The 20,567-nt window shown below is 41.1% G+C and overlaps 1 protein-coding gene across 1 annotated transcript in view; it reads left to right on the top strand.

Moving 5' to 3' along the window:
* Nucleotides 1-20,567, top strand: part of SUGCT (succinyl-CoA:glutarate-CoA transferase) — a 1,605,135-nt gene that overhangs the window by 760,581 nt on the left and 823,987 nt on the right. The window lies entirely within an intron of this gene.

The raw sequence follows: 20,567 nt of genomic DNA, 5'->3' as shown, positions 1-20,567 counted from the left end.
TCAGTGTGAGAAGCCTTCAGCGTCCCTCTGCTAATACACCACATCTATTGGGCTGAATAAAGAAATATCAACGCAGCATCTTCTTAATCCATGATGGCCCTCTATCTCACCTAGACAATATGTTGATGTGAATAATATAGGGTAGGGAATAGCTTTTTATTGTCCTTTGTGGTTGCTGCTTGGCTACATGTTAGCTCATCTCCATCAGTGTGCAGCATGATCTGTGACTCTGTAAAGGGTTACAAAGTCTTATGGCTCCCTTGCTAACCCCTTTAAGTAGTGTACATTATTGTATATTTCTGATGCTTATGTATAGTGTTGTATTTACTTCATTGTTGTATTTTACACGGTTTTTTAGACACTTTAATAGGGAAAGCGCAGTACTCTAGTTAGGCCACTAGATGGGGGCATTCCAGTCTAGCTGAGAGTTTGCACAGTTCTGTGCATAGTTAATTATATGAGGGGCATGGTGGGACTTCCTGATAGTAGTCAGTCAGGGCAGGGCGCCCACAGAGCACAGAGGATACATTTCAAAAGGTAGGTAGGTCAAACGTAGGACCTCGTATAAGAGAGATGCCTTAACGTGGCTACGAGGTACACATAAAATTGGCCATTTTTGTGCGCTAAAAGCTCTCATTTTTCATATTTCTAGTGTAGTAATGCAGTTCAAATTTCGTTTTTTCAAGTTTGCATGTTTTGGCGCTGCAGTGTGCTGCCCTATTTATTTAACCACAGAGCACAGAGGGGCCTAGAGCCCTCTGACGATGCTGTGCCATGCAACGTTATACCAAGTTGTGGGCCCGGCCATCCGTGCTCTGTGAAGGCCATCAGTGTTGGAAGCAGTGCAGCAGTGTTGGCATCGTAGTACAACTCCTGGCAGAGTTTATGGAATCACCGGCCTTGGAGATGTTCATTCAGTTGTTTCATTTTGTAGAAAAAAAGCAGATCACAGACATGGCACAAAACTAAAGTCATTTCAAATGGCAACTTTCTGGCTTTAAGAAACACTAAAAGAAATCAAGAACAAAAAATGTGGTTGTCAGTAATGGTTACTTTTTTAACCAAGCATAGGGTAAAAATTATGGAGTCACTCAATTTTGAAGAAAAAATTATGGAATCATGAAAAACAAACAAGCAAAAAAAAACACTCCAACACATCACTAGTATTTTGTTGCACCACCTCTGGCTTTTATTACAGCTTGCAGTCTCTGAGGCATGGACTTAATGAGTGCCAAACAATAATCTTCATCAATCTGGCTCCAACTTTCTCTGATTGCTGTTGCCAGATCAGCTTTGCAGGTTGGAGCCTTGTCATGGACCATTTTCTTCAACTTCCACCAAAGATTTTCAATTGGATTGAGATCCGGACTATTTGCAGGCCATGACATTGACCTTATGTGTCTTTTTTCAAGGAATGTTTTCACAGTTTTTGCTCTATGGCAGGATGCATTATCATCTTGAAAAATGATTTCATCATCCCCAAACATCCTTACAATTGATGGGATAAGAAAACTGTCCAATATATCAGCATAAACTTGTGCATTTATTGAAAATGTAATGACGGCCATCTCCCAGTGCCTTTACCTGACATGCAGCCCAATATCAATGATTGTGAAAATTTGCATGTTCTCTTCAGGCAGTCATCTTTATAAATCTCATTGGAACGGCACCAAACAAAAGTTCCAGCATCATCACCTTGCCCAATGCAGATTTGTGATTCATCACTAAATATGACTTTCATCCAGTCATCCACAGTCCACGATTGCTTTTCCTTAGCCCATTATAACCTTGTTTTTTTTCTGTTTAGGTGTTAATGATGGCTTTCAACAACTGAATGAACATCCTCCAAGGCCGGTGATTCCATAATTTTTGCCAGGGGTTGTAATAGTGGGACTGCATTTTCTACACAGAAGACTAAGCAGTACAGGCAGGTCGCTCATTTTGGGGCAGATGATTGCGTGGGCTAATACTCTCGGAGCTGAGGCGAAGCAGCTATTGAGGGAACCCCCACATAAGGCAAGCATGCTGGACAGAGAGGATGCTGAGGAACCAAATGGGATGGTTAATCCTGGAAACGGGCTTAGTGAAAAGAACAGAGAAACAGGGAAAGGAACAGAAGTGTGTGCTGCGGAAGCTGATGTAATTTCTGTAAGGAAAATGGATGTGCTGCGTACTGGAACAAGTAAAGCTGTTGTTGTTAAATTGAATTGGACTGTGTCTCCCGTTGCGCGGTACCCTTAAAAAGAGGCCTCCTGATACATCAAGTGGACCCAGATGGCGCAGGGACACAGGACACAGGTACGCAGCAGACTGGACATTGTGTTCATGTGAAAGGGGGCCAGAGTGTACTGCAGGGGTTGCTCTCGGCCATGGCTACCACTCTGGCCCACCCTCAAAACTCCAGTTTTACTACAATGCCTGGCAAGAAATGTAAGGTGGTCTAAGACACACCTCCTGTTTCCTCATTGGTTCAGGCTGCTGCTTTCTTCTCTTCCCGGTAGTAGCTCTCTCTCCTCAGATTGGCTGCTTTGTAGAAACTCAAGTCAGTCACCCGCACACCAGGAAATCAGCGCATGGAGAGCTGAATTCTAGAATGGGTAAAAAAGTCCAAAGTGCATACCACAATACCACAGGTGAGAAAAACATGGCCATTAGATAATATCTGCATATATACTAAGTCCTATGTGCTTGAGTAAGGTGGATCCTGTAGGGCTACCTTAAAGGTGTTGTCCACCTTTGTGCACATTTTTTTTCTCATGGTTATACCTGTCACACCTATATAATGGTAAGTGCTGCAAAATCATGTGCCCAACACATCTGATAAAATAAAGATAATGTGGCCGACCCAGCTAACTCATTCTGCAGCCAGCAATAGACACTATAAAACCACAGTTATAGTAGGCAAACAGTGCAACATTTTAATGAAACCCAATTGCAAAATGTATTTTTTTAGCCCCAATTCCATGCATTTAAGTAAGAAAAAAAATTGTATCCAAAGGTGGACCACCACCTTAAGTGACAGTATCACTTCTCTTTAAACATGGTGAGGGATTGTAATGCCAGTGCTTATTCAAAGAAATAAAGCGCAGGTAGCACATACTGAGCATACAATGGAATTGACAACTGACACATGCTTAGTGAAACAGGGACTAACCCTGAAAAAGATGTCACTAATGATGTTCTGTTTCAGCGTGGTGAGCCCTATTGATGTCCCATGTTAGCAACCCCAGTGCATGCCAGGATACTCATACAAAAGGTAATCAGAAAAAAAAGGAAGTTATGGCAGAGAAGGAATGGTAGGGAATTTTAATTGATGTATAGTAGAAAAGTGGTTAGATTAACTCCTTCACGATCTTACGATTTTCCATATTTGCATTTTCATTTATTGCTACTTCTTCCCAAAGTCATAACTTTTTTATTTTTACGTCAATATGGCCGTGTGAGGGCTTGTTGTTTTTTCGAAGAGACAATTGGTTTTACCATATAGTTTACTGGAAAACAGGAAAAAAAATCCAAGTGCAATGAAATTGCAAAAAAAAGTGCAATTCCACAATTGTTTTTTTTTTTTTTTTTTTTTTACCATGTTCATGAAATGCTAAAACTGACCCTCCACTATGATTCTCCATGTCATTATGAGTTTGCAGGTAACAAATATGTACAGTTTCTTTTTTATTTAAGTGGTGAAAAAAATGCAAAGTTTGTTACAAAAAATGTCACCATTTTCCAAGACCCGTAACGTTTCCATTTTCCATGATCTGAGCTGAATAGGGCTTACAGTATTTGTGTGTATGGAGGTGTGTAGATCTCCTGCATTGAGTGACTTTGCTAAAGGATTAAGAAGCTGGACTTTAAACCAGGCGGACTAACTAACACTATTGTGTGGACTTGTTACTTCATGGCTTACTTTGTGCCCCACAAAGGCTGTATTTAAGTTTTCCTTTGATGTGGTTTGTGAGGACTGAAATAAACCAACCTGACTGTAAATAGAAACAGTTACTGTGATACCCCTGATCACTCCCAAATGAGTTGGATTGCAATAATGCCAAAAAAAACTATAAAAATGGTATCTCTGTAATTGTACTGACCCAAAGAATAACATTGTATTATCACTTTTACCACATGGTGAACGGCATAACATTTTTTTTTCTTGAATTGATGGTTTTTGTTTATTCTGCCTCCCAAAAATCGGAATACAAAGCGATAAAAAAAAGTTGTGACCAAAAATAGTGACAATAATAAATTCAACCTGTTTTACAAAAAACAAGTACTAACATGATTCATTCAGCAGAAATATAGAACAATTATAGCTGTCAAAATCTGGTGATGCAAAAGCTTTGTTTTGTGCAAAAAGTGTCTTTTAGTGTGTGATAGCATCCAAACATAAAGAAAACTATATAAATTTGGTATCGAAAAATAAAGTTGTCTAATCACTTATTCTGCACAAGATACTGTGTAAAAAATAAATAAAACCAATTCTTCACCTGCTGTTGGTTTGTTCATTCTGCCTCAGAAAGATCATAGCAAGGCTTGGTTCACATTTATCCTGCGCTCTACACTGAGCACTTACATCTTGGTTTCTGTGTAAATCTCAGGTGGCCATTTTGGTAATCATGGCGAGGGGCTGTTGTGTTTCCGCACCCTGACACCCCGCAAAGAAAACATAATGTCCCGTCTGTTGTGTGTTTCACATTAGGCTCCTAGGTTTCTTCTGGTTCTGTATTCCTAGTTCCAAATTCAGTGTTCACACAAACAATTCCACACTTGGAATTCATGCTCAACAGTTCAACTTTACTTGAAAACAGTGGTTTTAGTACAGATGTAGCACAGTTCACCTTCATTTGCATTTCCTGAGCTCTCCCTGCATTTTCTGGCAACTCTTGTCCCAAAGACACGCCTTTCACTCCTGCAGCTCCCGTGCACCTAGGTTCACCATCTTCTATCATTCCCCCACCCGGATGCCCTTGGAAAAGATAAAAGGCATCCGCAATTCTGCTTAGTCCCGGCCATAGGCCCCAGATCATCTCAGAATGATTACTGAATTTGATGACCGCCCGCATGCTGCCCATCCTGGGGTCTCACACCGCATTGGCGGTCTCCAGCCCCATGGCTGTCTTCCAGCTCCTGTTGCTATATCACTGGCTCTTCTCTTAATCAGGAAGTCTCACCACTATATTTCACTGTACTACACTTCACCCATCTCTAGCTCCTCCCAACCTGGAAAATCCCTTATTTTAACTATGCTTATACTGGCACTTTAATTCCCTATCTCTATTGTGCCCCACTAAACAGTACACAATACTATCCTATTCCACAGCTACCCTCTTATCTTATCCCTCACATGTTTCCCTATTCTTGTCACAATATCAAAACGTATAATATTTGATGTAAAACCCTTATGCAATATAACAGCCACAATACTTTTATTAAGATACATGTAAGCATCTTTACATTACTTCAATTTAACCGTACACACATGGACATTAGGGGGAGATTTGCATGACAGCTTCTGTCACAACCTTACATAGATCTCTGAAATAAGTGATTTAGACAGAACCCCTCTGCAGAAGATTCCCTAAAATTATTTAAATGGAGATACTGCGAATGCCGCCTGGCCTATGATCAAGCTCTGTCCATTTTTCTAAACGTGCATAAAAGTGCTTTCGGCCACAGTTTTGTTCACCTCTAAAAAGGATACCGCTGAACAGAGGCCAGACGAAGTCCAGAGCAGCTCTGCTGCCTCATTATCGTAAATAGATCCCTCAGGGATTCTGAGATTTAGAATTTAGAAAACCTGATATAAAGTGCTCAGCGTAGAGCACAGGATAAATGAGGTCCCAAATGTTATGTAAAATGTTCCCATAAAAGCTTCAACTAAATCTACAAAAAAGCAAGTTCCCACTCCAGTCCATCATCTGTCAATGGAAATATAGGAGGCTTCCATGTTACTGGAAACACAAAGGCTTTGGAAAAGCAAATGGCTCCTCACCCCCTAAAGAAATCCAGCAAATTCTGTGCTCACAGTCCAAATGCCCACCTTCCTTCTGTGCCTCACAGTGGGCATAAACTGAAGTTTGCATTCAAGTTTGGCATTTCTGTAGCAATGCTAGCACGCTAAATTTAAAGGATTCATTTTTCCAGAAGCATGAACTGGAAACAATGTATGAGTACTACAATGTGTGGCCACTACAATGACAGATTTGCAATTTTCACTCAGCAACCTTCACTGATGTTTGTTACTGGAAAACACCCATGGGGTCAAAATTATCATTACCAGCAGAGAAGAAGAAAATATGCGGCACTCACCCCAGGATAACTGTAAAGATTGTGGTCTTTATTGGAGAAAAATGCAAGTTACATCCATCAGGACATCAGGTATATACGAGGGTGCGGTATAGGAGCTCGGACGACGGCCGTTTCGCACACACAGGTGCTTCGATGGGTCCGGATAGTAGATTACAACATGTCATTTCCTTTTAAAGGATATCTGACGTATAATAAAGAACGTGATCTGAATAAACTAATCAATGTGCACAAACTGTGAAAGTGATAATGCATATAAATAATACATATAAATAATCTACATTGCAGACTGACATATATCTGAAGAATATATTAATCTAATAATCATAGTGTTATTTACGAGAATCATCCGGAATATCAATTATAACACTAACCAAGACTATTGCCTATAAGGAATTTACAAGAATACAGACTTATCAAGACGGTCATTTAGACCAATAGGTCCTTGTGCATTTGCATTAAGGATCCATTTGGCTTCTTTTTGTAATAGAATCCTATTTTGATCTCCTCCCTTTTGCGGGTATGGGACTATTTCAATGCCGGCAAAGCAAAGTAAGTCTGGGTTAGCGTTATGTTTTTCTCTAACGTGCTGAATTAATCTTAAGCACCCTTTTCCTGACATAATAGAGTTATAATGCTCTTTAAAACGCACAATCAACGGTCTGATTGTCTTGCCTATGTAGAAATATCGGCACGGGCAAAACAAAACATAAATCACAAACTTGCTTTTACAAGAGATAAAATCTGTCACGACATGAGTGATAGAACCTATCTGCAGTGGATTATTAATAACATGTAAGCTGCAAAATCTACAGCTGCCGCATTTATGATTGCCGGCTGGAGGAGTATAAGTGAGCCAAGTTTTACTGGGTGCGGTAATTCTATTATGCACTAATAAATCTGACAGGTTGTGAGCACGTCTATATGTAAATCTTGGGGTATATTTATTAAAAGAAGCCAGGTCTTTATCTGTCTGCAGAATGTGCCAGTTTTTACAGACTGAGGCATGAATTACTTTGTCCAAATTGCTATGTCTAAAACAAAAAGAAAAACTATTAATATCTTCATTATTGACCGAGATTTATTATTTCTTTTTCTTTGTAAGAAATTTTGTTGAGTACATTTGCTAATTCGGGTTTCAGCTTCCTGTAATATTTTTATAGGGTAACCTCGCATAACTAAACGAGATTTTAATTCATTAATTTGCTCATTAAATATCTTATTATTATTATTATTAATTTTTCGCAATCTCACCATCTGACTATAAGGCAAACCCTTTTTTGTATGGAGCGGGTGAGCGCTCTCAAAATGCAGGATATTATTAGTTGCTGTTTCTTTTCTAAACACCTTGGTCAATATGTCTCCCTCAACGATTTCTATTTTAACATCTAGATATTCAAGGTTATCATATCCAAAACACGAAGTAAATTTCATATTGAAATCATTCGAAATATTCAAATGTTCAACGAAGTTATTAAATTCTGTTTCAGTACCATCCCATATTATCATGATGTCATCCACGAATCTAGTATAGAAACGAATGTGCTTAATAAACGGGTTATTAATGTTATTAACATAAATTTCCTCAAACATTGCTAAAAACAAATTAGCATATGTACATGAAGAGATTTTATCTCTTGTAAAAGCAAGTTTGTGATTTATGTTTTGTTTTGCCCGTGCCGATATTTCTACATAGGCAAGACAATCAGACCGTTGATTGTGCGTTTTAAAGAGCATTATAACTCTATTATGTCAGGAAAAGGGTGCTTAAGATTAATTCAGCACGTTAGAGAAAAACATAACGCTAACCCAGACTTACTTTGCTTTGCCGGCATTGAAATAGTCCCATACCCGCAAAAGGGAGGAGATCAAAATAGGATTCTATTACAAAAAGAAGCCAAATGGATCCTTAATGCAAATGCACAAGGACCTATTGGTCTAAATGACCGTCTTGATATGTCTGTATTCTTGTAAATTCCTTATAGGCAATAGTCTTGGTTAGTGTTATAATTGATATTCCGGATGATTCTCGTAAATAACACTATGATTATTAGATTAATATATTCTTCAGATATATGTCAGTCTGCAATGTAGATTATTTATATGTATTATTTATATGCATTATCACTTTCACAGTTTGTGCACATTGATTAGTTTATTCAGATCACGTTCTTTATTATACGTCAGATATCCTTTAAAAGGAAATGACGTGTTGTAATCTACTATCCGGACCCGTCGAAGCACCTGTGTGTGCGAAACGGCCGTCGTCCGAGCTCCTATACCGCACCCTCGTATATACCTGATGTCCTGATGGATGTAACTTGCATTTTTCTCCAATAAAGACCACAATCTTTACAGTTATCCTGGGGTGAGTGCCGCATATTTTCTTCTTCTCTGCTGTTGATGGATTTCTTGTTGGATATTTATGCAGAGCACCGGTTCCCATACTGATTGTGGCGCCTGCATACACAGCTGTCTGCTAATAGTCCTGACTGCTTGGAGACGTTCTACTCTAGTGCCGTTCTACTCTCTGTATTTTCAAAATTATCATTACACCTGTAGATAAATTCTGAGAAGGTTTCTAAAACGGAATCACTTGAGAGAGGATTCTGCTCTTCTGGAACTTAGGGGATCTGTGTATGGAGTCCACCAACTATTCTCCTATAATTTGTTCTACAAGACTTAAATAGCTCTCCTTTTGTTCTGAGTCATGGCGTGTAGCTAAGAAGTACTGTACAGCCACATATGCAGTAATGTCACATTCTGCAGTAATTGTGAGATAAATTTGGCAAGATTGCCTTGTGCAGGCATGTACTACAGAGGACAGAGAATGAACTTCAATCCAATATTGCAGCCAGCATGCAGTCAGCGGGTAAGGAAAGGGTGAATCAAAAACCCCGCCTCCATGGCTGAAGATTGTTCCCTCCAAATTCAGGTGACAGTGTCCCTTTAACAAGTGAAATGCATGCTCAATTGGGTTGAGATCAGGTGACTGACTTGGCCATTCAAGAATATTCCACTTCTTTGCTTTAACCCTTTCACGACATGCGCCGTTCTATTACTGCGCATGCCGTGTCACCCCCTTTGATGTGGGCTCCGGCGGTCACGGCAATAGCGGCGGGTGAAATCGCTATTCACCCGCCGCTATTAACCTGTTAAATGCCGCTGTCAAACGCAGACAGCGGCATTTAACCGGCGCTTCCGGTCGGGCGGCCGGAAATGATGTCATCGCCGACCCCCGTCACATGATCGGGGGTCGGCGATGCATCAGGAAGGTAACTATAGAGGTCCTTGAGACCTCTATGGTTACTGATGCCGGCCTGCTGTGAGCGCCCCCCTGTGGTCGGCGCTCACAGCACACCTGCATTTCAGCTACATAGCAGCGATCTGATGATCGCTGCTATATAGCAGAGCCGATCAGGCTATGCCAGCTTCTAGCCTCCCATGGAGGCTATTGAAGCATGGCACAAGTAAAAAAAAATGTTTTTAAAAATATGAAAAAAATATAAAAAATATAAAAGTTTAAATCACCCCCCTTTCGCCCCATCCTAAATAAAACAATTTAAAAAAAAAAACCTACACTTATTTGGTATCGCCGCGTTCAGAATCGCCCGATCTATCAATAAAAAAAAGCATTAACCTGATCGCTAAACAGCGTAGTGAGAAAAAAATCCGAAATGCCAGAATTACGTTTTTTTGGTCGCCGCGACATTGCATTAAAACGCAATAATGGGCGATCAAAAGAACGTATCTGCACCGAAATGGTGTCATTAAGAACATCAGCTTGGCATGCAAAAAATAAGCCCTCACCCGACCCCAGATCACGAAAAATGGAGACGCTTCGGGTATCGAAAAATGGCACTTTTTTTTTTTAAGCAAAGTTTTGAATTTTTTTTCACCACTTGGATAACAAATAACCTAGACATGTTAGGTGTCTATGAACTCGAAATGACCTAGAGAATCACAATGGCAGGTCAGTTTTAGCATTTAATGAACCTAGCAAAAAAGCCAAACAAAAAACAAGTGTGGGATTGCATCTGTTTTGCAATTTCACCGCACTTGGATTTTTTTTCCCGTTTTCTAGTAAAAGACATGGTTAAACCAATGGTGCCGTTCAAAAGTACAACTCGTCCCGCAAAAAATAAGCCTTCACATGACCATATTAATGGAAAAATAAAAAAGTTATGGCTCTGGGCAGGAGGGAAGTGAAAAATGAAAATGCAAAAATGAAAAAGGGCCGCGACTAAACTCCTTGGTTGCTTTGGCTTTATGTTTTGGGTCATTGTCCATCTGTACTATGGAACGACGACCAATCAGTTTTGCTGCATTTGGCTAGATCTGAGCACACAGTATGTCTCTGAATACCTCAGAATTCATTCGGCTGCTTCTGTCCTGTGTCACATCATCAATAAACACTAGTGACCCAGTGCCACTCGCAGCCATGCATGCCCAAGCCATCACACAGCATCCGCCATGTTTTACAGATGATGTGGTATGCTTCAGATGATGAGCTGTACCACACCTTCGCCATACTTTTCTCTTTCCATCATTCTGGTAGAGGTTGATCTTGGTTTCATCTGTCCAAAGAATGTTCTTCCAGAACTGTGCTGGCTTTCTTAGATGTTTTTTAGCAAAGTCCAGTCTAGCCTTTTTATTCTTGATGCTTATGAGTGGCTTGCACCGTGCAGTGAACCCTCTGTATTTACTTTAATGCAGTCTTCTGTTTATCGTAGATTTGGATATTGATACGCCGACCTCCTGGAAAGTGTTGGTCACTTGGTTGGCTGTTGTGAAGGGGTTTCTCTTCACCATGGAGATTATTCTGCGATCATCCACCACTGTTGTCTTCCATGGGCGCCCAGGTCTATTTGCATTAATGAGTTCACCAGTGCTTTCTTTCTTTCTTTCTTTCTTTCTCAGAATGTACCAAACTGCAGATTTTGCCACTTCTAATATTGTAGCAATTTCTCAGATGGGTTCTTTCTGTTTTCAAAGCTTAAGGATGGCTTGTTTCACCTGCATGGAGAGCTCCTTTGACCGCATGTTTACTGAACAGGAAAACCTTCCAAATGCAAGCACCACCCCTCAAATCAACTCCAGGCCTTTTATCTGCCTAATTGAGAATGACATAACGAAGGGATTGCCCACATCTGTCTATGAAATAGCCTTGGAGTTAATTGTCCAAAAACTTTTGGTCACTTTAAAAACAGGGTGGCACATGTTAAGGAGCTGAAACTCCTTAACCCTTCATCCAATTTTAATGTGGATACCCTCAAATGAAAGCCAAAAGTCTGAACTTCAACTGCATCTGAATTGTTTTGCTTAAAATTCATTGTGGTAATGTCTATAACCAAAATTAGAAAAATGTTGTCTCTGTCCAAATATATATGGACTTACCGTATATACTCGAGTATAAGCCGACCCGAGTATAAGCCGACCCCCCTAATTTTGCCACAAAAAACTGGGAAAACTTATTGACTCGAGTATAAGCCTAGGGTGGAAAGGCAGCAACTACCGGTGAATTTCAAAAATAAAAATAGATCATTATTTCCCCATAGCTGTGCCATATAGTGCTCTACACCATTCATATTTCCCCATAGCTGTGCCCCATATAGTGCTCTGCACCGTTCACTGTGCCCCCTAGCTGTGCCATATACAGTGCTCTGCACCGTTCACTGTGCCCCATAGCTGTGCCATATACGGTGCTCTGCACCGTTCATTGTGCCCCCTAGCTGTGCCATATACGGTGCTCTGCACCATTCACTGTGCCCCCTAGCTGTGCCTTATACGGTGCTCTGCACCGTTCATTGTGCCCCCTAGCTGTGCCTTATACGGTGCTCTGCACCGTTCACTGTGCCCCCTAGCTGTGCCTTATACGGTGCTCTGCACCGTTCACTGTGCCCCCTAGCTGTGCCTTATACGGTGCTCTGCACCGTTCATTGTGCCCCCTAGCTGTGCCCCATATAGTGCTCTGCACCGTTCATTGTGCCCCCTAGCTGTGCCTTATACGGTGCTCTGCACCGTTCACTGTGCCCCCTAGCTGTGCCATATACGGTGCTCTGCACCGTTCATTGTGCCCCATAGCTGTGCCTTATACGGTGCTCTGCACCGTTCATTGTGCCCCCTAGCTGTGCCTTATACGGTGCTCTGCACCGTTCATTGTGCCCCCTAGCTGTGCCTTATACGGTGCTCTGCACCGTTCATTGTGCCCCCTAGCTGTGCCTTATACGGTGCTCTGCACCGTTCACTGTGCCCCATAGATGCTCCACATTAATCTGTGCTGCCGCTGATACTGCTGCAATAAAAAAAAAAACCACATACTCACCTCCCTTGATTGCAGCTCCCAGCGTCTCGTTCCGGCGCCTCCATCTTCCCGGCGTCTCTGCTCTGACTGATCAGGCAGAGGGCGCCGCGCACACTATATGCGTCATCGCGCCCTCTGCCTGATCAGTCAGAGAGCGCAGACGCCGGGAAGATGGAGGCGCCGGCCGGGAAGATGGATCGGCGCCCGGCGGCTGGAACGAGGACAGGTGAATATGCTATACTTACCTAGTCCTGGCGATCCTCGCGCTGTCCCCTCCTGTCTTCGGCGCTGCAGCTTCTTCCTCTCTTCAGCAGTCACCGGCACCGCTGATTAGAGAAATGAATAAGCGGCTCCGCCCCTATGGGAGGTGGAGCCGCTTATTCATTTCTGTAATGAGCGGTCCCACGTGACCGCTGAAGAGAGGAAGAAGCTGCAGCGCCGAAGCCCGTGGGACGGCAGGGACAGCGCGAGGATCGCTGGGACTAGGTAAGTATACCCCAGCGCCCTCAGCCCCTCACCTGCCGACCCCACCGCTACCGTGACTCGAGTATAAGCCGAGGGGGGCACTTTCAGCCCTAAAATTTGGGCTGAAAATCTCGGCTTATACTCGAGTATATACGGTAACTGTATTATCCGAGCATGTCCAGGATACTCAGATAACACCCAAGCATGCTATAATAACAATTTATCTGAGCTCATCACTATTTACCGCCCAATGTTATAGAATTCTGTGATTTATATGTGGTGTTAGTATGATCACTGCACCCATAGATGAATTCATTGAGAGGTGTATTTTTTAAATAGGGTCACTTATGGGTTGGCTCTGCTGTTATGGCACCTCAGGTTCTCTGCCACTGTGACATGGAACCCTCAAACCATCCCAGCAAAATGTGCACTATAATGTGGCACTCCTTCTCTTCTGAGCTTTGCACTGTGCCTCAAAAAAAAAACACAAAACTGAGCTTAACTTGAGTTGGTACACATGGAGAGGTTAAACGCATGTTAATTGGCCACAAAACATTAAAACCTACAAGAGAAAAAAGTAAACGAGAACCCTGATGTAACTAAGTAAAAAAGCAAAAGTGCATTTAAATAACAGAGTTTTTAGTAATACTGTTTTTTGATCAAAAAATAGCACAAAAGCCACCCTACCTCGTCACGGTAACTCTGATCGGGACAGTCGTACACTGTCTAATATTAAAACCTTACATTGTGTCAATGTTGACCTTGGGGGTTCAAAGTTCTCACAACACATCTAGATAAGTTCCTTGGGGGGTCTCGTTTCCAATATGGGGTCACTTGTGGGGGGGTTTCTACTGTTTAGGTACATTAGGGGTTCTGCAAATGCAATGTGACGCCTGCAGACCATTCCATCTAAGTCTGTATTCCAAATGGCACTCCTCCCCTTCCGAGCCCTCCCATGCGCCCAAACGGTGGTTCCCCCCCGCATATGGAGTATCAGCGTACTCAGGACAAATTGGACAACAACTTTTGGGGTCGAATTTCTCCTCTTACCCTCGGGAAAATACAAAACTGGGGGCTAAAAAATAATTTTTGGGAGAAAGTTTTTTTTTTTTTTTGCTTTTCACGGCTCTGCGTTACAAACTGTAGTGAAACACTTGGGGGTTCAAAGCTCTCACAACATATCTAGATGAGTTCCTTAGGGGGTCTAGTTTCCAAAATGGTGTCACTTGTGGGGGGTTTCTACTGTTTAGGTACATTAGGGGCTCTGCAAATGCAATGTGACACCTCCAGACCATTCCATCTAAGTCTGCATTCCAAATGGAGATCCTTCCCTTCCGAGCCTTCCCATGCGCCCAAACAGTGGTTCCCCCCCACATATGGGGTATCAGCGCACTCAGGACAAATTGGACAACAAATTTTTGGGTCCAATTTCTCCTGTTACCCTCGGGAAAATACAAAACTGGGGGTTAAAAAATAATTTTTGTGGGAAAAAATTTTTGTTTTATTTTTACGGCTCTCCATTATAAACTTCTGTGAAGCCCTTGGTGGGTCAAAGTGCTCACCACACATCTAGATAAGTTCCTTAGGGGGTCTACTTTCCAAAATGGTGTCACTTGTTGGGGGTTTCAATGTTTAGGCACATCAGGGGCTCTGCAAACTAAACATGGCGTCCCATCTCAATTCCAGTCAATTTTGCATTGAAAAGTCAAATGGCGCTCCTTCGCTTCCGAGCTCTGCCATGCGCCCAAACAGTGGTTTACCCCCGCATGTGGGGTATCGGCGTACTCAGGACAAATTGGACAACAATGTTTGGGGTCCATTTTCTCCTGTTACCCTTGGTAAAATAAAACAAATTGGAGCTGAATTAAATTTTTTGTGAAAAAAAGTTAAATGTTCATTTTTATTTAAACATTCAAAAAATTCCTGTGAAGCACCAGAAGGGTTAATAAACTTCTTGAATATGGTTCTGAGCACCTTGAGGGGTGCAGTTTTTAAAATGTTGTCACACTTGGGTATTTTCTATCATATAGACCCCTCAAAATGACTTCAAATGAGATGTGGTCCCTAAAAAAAAATGGTGTTGTAAAAATGAGAAATTGCTGGTCAACTTTTAACCCTTATAACTCCCTAACAAAACAAAATTTTGGTTCCAAAATTGTGCTGATGTAAAGTAGACATGTGGGAAATGTTACTTATTAAGTATTTTGTGTGACATATCTCTGTGATTTAATTGCATAAAAATTCAAAGTTGGGAAATTGTGAAATTTTCATAATTTTCGCCAAATTTCCGTTTTTTTCACAAATAAACGCAGGTACTATCAAATAATTTTTGCCATTGTCATGAAGAACAATATGTCACGAGAAAACAATGTCAGAATCGCTGGGATCCGTTGAAGCGTTCCAGAGTTATAACCTCATAAAGGGACAGTGGTCAGAATTGTAAAAATTGGCCCGGTCATTAACGTGCAAACCACCCTTGGGGGTATAGGGGTTAAATAACACAGAGATTTTAGTAATACTGTTTTTTGATCAAAAAATAGCACAAAAGCCATCCCACCTCGTCATGGTAACTCTGATCGGGACAGTTCTACACTGTCTAATATTAAAACCTTACATTGTTTCAATGTTGACCTCAGTGTGAATAAAGGCAGACAAAAGGACTGGGCCCAACCAGTGAAACACTAGTCTGGGGATGCCTTATATAGTCTCTAGCTCAGAAACAGGGAGGCCACACCGCAGCTTGCACAGAATGCAGCAATACAGAGTCTAGTGTTTCACTAGACATCAGGGTTCTCATTTACTTTTTTCTCTTGTAGGTTTTAATGTGTTGTGGCCAATTAACATGCATTTTACCTCTGCATGTGTACCAACTCAAGTTAAGCTCAGTTTTGTGTTTTTTTTTCTCTGTATTGTTGCATTCTGTGCAAGGCGGGGTGTGGCCTCCCTGTTTCTGAGCTAGAGACTATATAAGGCTTCCCCAGTCTAGTGTTTCACTGGTTGGGCCCAGTCCTTTTGTCTGCCCTTATTCACACTGAGGACAACATTGACATCAGCGAAAAAATAAAAAAAAGTTATAGTCCTCAGAATAAAGAAATGCAAAAATAATTATTTTTTCTATAAAATAGTTTTTATCGTATAAAAGTGTCAAAACTTAAAAAAAATGATATAAATGAGGTATCGCTGTAATCGTACTGACCCGAAGAATAAAACTGCTTTATCAATTTTACCAAACGTGGAATGGTATAAACGCCTCCCCCAAAAGAAATTCATGAATAGCTGGTTTTTGGTCATTCTGCCTCACAAAAATCGGAATAAAAAGGGATCAAAAAATGTCACGTGCCCGAAAATGTTACCAATAAAAACATCAACTCGTCCCGCAAAAAACAAGACCTCACATGACTGTGTGGACCAAAATATGGAAAAATTATAGCTCTCAAAATGTGGTAACGCAACAAATATTTTTTGCAATAAAAAGTGTCTTTCAGAGTGTGACGGCTGCTAATCATAAAAATCCGCTAAAAAACCCGCTATAAAAGTAAATCAAACACCCCTTCATCCCTTCCCTTAGTTTGGGAAAAATTAAAAAATTAAAAAAGTGTATTTATTTCCGTTTTCCCTTTAGGGTTAGGGTTAGGGCTAGGGTTAGGGCTAGGGTTAGGGTTAGGGCTAGGGTTAGGGATAGGGCTAGGGTTAGGGTTAGGGCTATGGTTAAGTCTAAAGTTATGGTTGGGGCTAAAGTTGGGGTTAGGGTTGGGGCTAAAGTTAGGGTTAGGGTTTGGATTACATTTATGGTTGGGAATAGGGTTGGGATTAGGGTTAGAGGTGTGGTTAGGGTTACCGTTGGGATTAGGGTTAGGGGTGTGCTTGGATTAGGGTTTCAGTTATAATTGGGGGTTTCCACTGTTTAGGCACATCAAGGGCTCTCCAAACGCGACATGGCGTCTGATCTCAATTCCAGTCAATTCTGTGTTGAAAAAGATAAACAGTGCTCCTTCCCTTCCGAGCTCTCCCGTGTGCCCAAACAGGAGTTTACCCCAACATATGGGGTATCAGCGTACTCAGGACAAATTGGACAACAACTTTTGGGGTCCAATTGGTCCAATTTCTCCTGTTACCCTTGGGAAAATACAAAACTGCGGGCTAAAATATAATTTTTGTGGGAAAAAAGATTTTTTATTTTCACGGCTCTGCGTTATAAACTGTAGTGAAACACTTTGGGGCTCAAAGTTCTCACAACACATCTAGATAAGTTCCTTGGGGGGGTCTAGTTTCCAATATGGGGTCACTTGTGGGGGTTTCTACTGTTTAGGTACATTAAGGGCTCTGCAAATGCAATGTGACGCCTGCAGACCAATCCATCTAAGTCTGCATTCCAAATGATGCTCCTTCCCTTCCGAGCTCTGCCATGCGCCAAACGGCGGTTCCCCCACATATCAGGTATCAGCGTACTCAGGACAAATTGGACAACAATATTTAGGGTCCAATTTCTCCTGTTACCCTTGGAAAAATACAAAACTGGAGGCTAAAAAATAATTTTGGGGGAAAAAAAAATATTTTTTATTTGCACGGCTCTGCGTTATAAACTGTAGTGAAACAATTGGGGGTTCAAAGCTCTCACAACACATCTAGATGAGTTCCTTAGGTGGTCTACTTTCCAAAATGGTGTCACTTGTGGGGAGTTTCTACTGTTTAGGTACATTAGGGGCTCTGCAAATGCAATGTGACGCCTGCGGACCATTCCATTTAAGTCTGCATTCCAAATGGCGCTCCTTCCCTTCCGAGCCCTCCCATGTACCCAAACAGTGGTTCCCCCCACATATGGGGTATCAGCGTACTCAGGACAAATTGGACAACAACTTTTTGGGTCCAATTTCTCCTGTTACCCTCGGGAAAATACAAAACTGGGGGCTAAAAAATAATTTTTGTGGGAAAATATTTTTGTTTTATTTTTACGGCTCTGCATTATAAACTTCTGTGAAGCCCTTGGTGGGTCAAAGTGCTCACCACACATCTAGATAAGTTCCTTAGGGGGTCTACTTTCCAAAATGGTGTCACTTGGGGGGTTTCAATGTTTAGGCACATCAGTGGCTCTCCAAATGCAACATGGCGTCCCATCTCAATTCCTGTCAATTTTGCATTGAAAAGTCAAACGGCGCTCCTTCCCTTCCGAGCACTCCCATGCGCCTAAACAGTGGTTTACCCCCACATATGGGGTATCAGCGTACTCAGGACAAATTGTACAACAACTTTTGGCGTCCAAATTCTTCTCTTCCCCTTGGGAAAATAAAAAATTGGGGGTAAAAATATAATTTTTGTGAAAAAATATGATTTTTTATTTTTACGGTTCTGCATTATAAACTTCTGTGAAGCACTTGGTGGGTCAAAGTGCTCACCACACCTCTAGATAAGTTCCTTTGGGGGTCTACTTTCCAAAATGGTGTCACTTGTGGGGGGTTTCAATGTTTTGGCACATCAGTGGCTCTCCAAACACAACATGGCGTCCCATCTCAATTCCTGTCAATTTTGCATTGAAAAGTCAAACAGCGATCCTTCCCTTCCGAGCTCTCCCATGTGCCCAAACAGTAGTTTACCCCACATATGGGGTATCAGCGTACTCAGGACAAATTGTACAGCAACTTTTGGGGTCCAATTTCTTCTCTTACCCTTGGAAAAATAAAAAATTGGGGGCGAAAAGATAATTTTTGTGAAAAAATATGATTTTTTATTTTTACAGTTCTGCATTATAAACTTCTGTGAAGCACTTGGTGGGTCAAAGTGCTCACCACACCTCTAGATAAGTTCCTTAGGGGGTCTACTTTCCAAAATAGTGTCACTTGTGGGGGGTTTCAATGTTTAGGCACATCAGTGGCTCTCCAAATGCAACATGGCGTCCCATCTCAATTCCTGTCAATTTTGCATTGAAAAGTCAAACGGCGCTCCTTCTCTTCCGAGCTCTCCCATGCGCCTAAACAGTGGTTTACCGCCACATATAGGGTATCAGCATACTCAGGACAAATTGTACAACAACTTTCAGGGACCAATTTATCCTGTTACTCTTGGTAAAATAAAACAAATTGGAGCTTAAGTAAATTTTTTGTGAAAAAAAGTTATATGTTCATTTTTTTTTAAACATTCCAAAAATTCCTGTGAAACACCTGAAGGGTAAATAAACTTCTTGCATGTGGTTTTGAGCACCTTTAGGGGTGCCGTTTTTAGAATGATGTCACAGTTGGGTATTTTCGATCATATAGACCCCTCAAAGTGACTTCAAATAGGATGTGGTCCCTAAAAAAAATGGTGTTGTAAAAATGAGAAATTGCTAGTCAACTTTTAACCCTTATAACTCCCTAACCAAAAAAAAAATGGTTCCAAAATTGTGCTGATGTAAATTAGACATGTGGGAAATGTTACTTATTAAATATTTTGTGTGACATATCTCTGTGATTTAAGGGTATGAAAATTCAAAGTTGGAAAATTGCAAAATTTTCAAAATTTTTGCTGAATTTCTATTTTTTTCACAAATAAACTCAAGTAATGTCAATTAAATGTTACCACTATCATGAAGTACAATATGTCACGAGAAAACATTGTCAGAATCACCGGGATCCGTTGAAGCGTTCCAGAGTTATAACCACATAAAGGGACAGTGGTCACAATTGTAAAAATTGGCCCGGTCATTAACATGCAAACCACCCTTGGGGGTAAAGGGGTTAAGCTGTCACTAAACTTTAAAAGAAGTAAATGTACTTTCTCAATAAGGAATTGTCCAACATATTTGAATAATTTCTTTAGGAGGCAATCTTTCTCCAGAATATACTTCTTCCTTCAAACTTAACAGAATGTACTAGGAAGAAAGAAGAGAGACATGTAAAAGGATTATATAACAGGTTTTGGCTCAGCACCCTTGCACACAGACCCTAATCATACTACTTTGTTTCCTGCTTTACTTATCAAAAGGTCACATCAGCTGCCGGTCTGTATACATGGATCTTATTGCTTACCGAAGCTGCAATATTTAACAGATGATTTTTTTTGTAAATGAATGTGCTGCTATCAGAGCTTTCAACAGGCTACAAAATAAGAATTTTGGCTACATCCAGGATATGTAAAGTGTATTATGGTCCATGGCTCGTTGCTCCCAACTAATCCATATTTCAAAACTATGTTGCTTATAAACGTGATTGTTTAGATATCTAACAGTTGCAGTTGTAGATCTGACATATGTTTCACATATGATAGGCAGGAAAAAGTAAAAGCTGCTTCATATCAGATTTTTCAGATCAAAACTTGAGTATTTTTTTTCCCCGTAGAACGTTCATGCTATTGTTTTACAAATGTGATGAACATTACAGTACAAAAGGCCTTGAGGAAATCCTCTGACCATATATGAAACTGCTGATAATTTTGGTTTGCATCTCATATTAAGACAATCAGATAGAATTACAAGGCTCTTTAACCATGTTCTTTGCCTTGGGCTTCAAGCGTTTGCATTTCCGCT

Source organism: Ranitomeya imitator, chromosome 6 (assembly GCF_032444005.1).
Source record: "Ranitomeya imitator isolate aRanImi1 chromosome 6, aRanImi1.pri, whole genome shotgun sequence".
NCBI classification, from domain to species: domain Eukaryota; kingdom Metazoa; phylum Chordata; class Amphibia; order Anura; family Dendrobatidae; genus Ranitomeya; species Ranitomeya imitator.
This window is presented reverse-complemented; position numbering and strand designations above follow the sequence as displayed.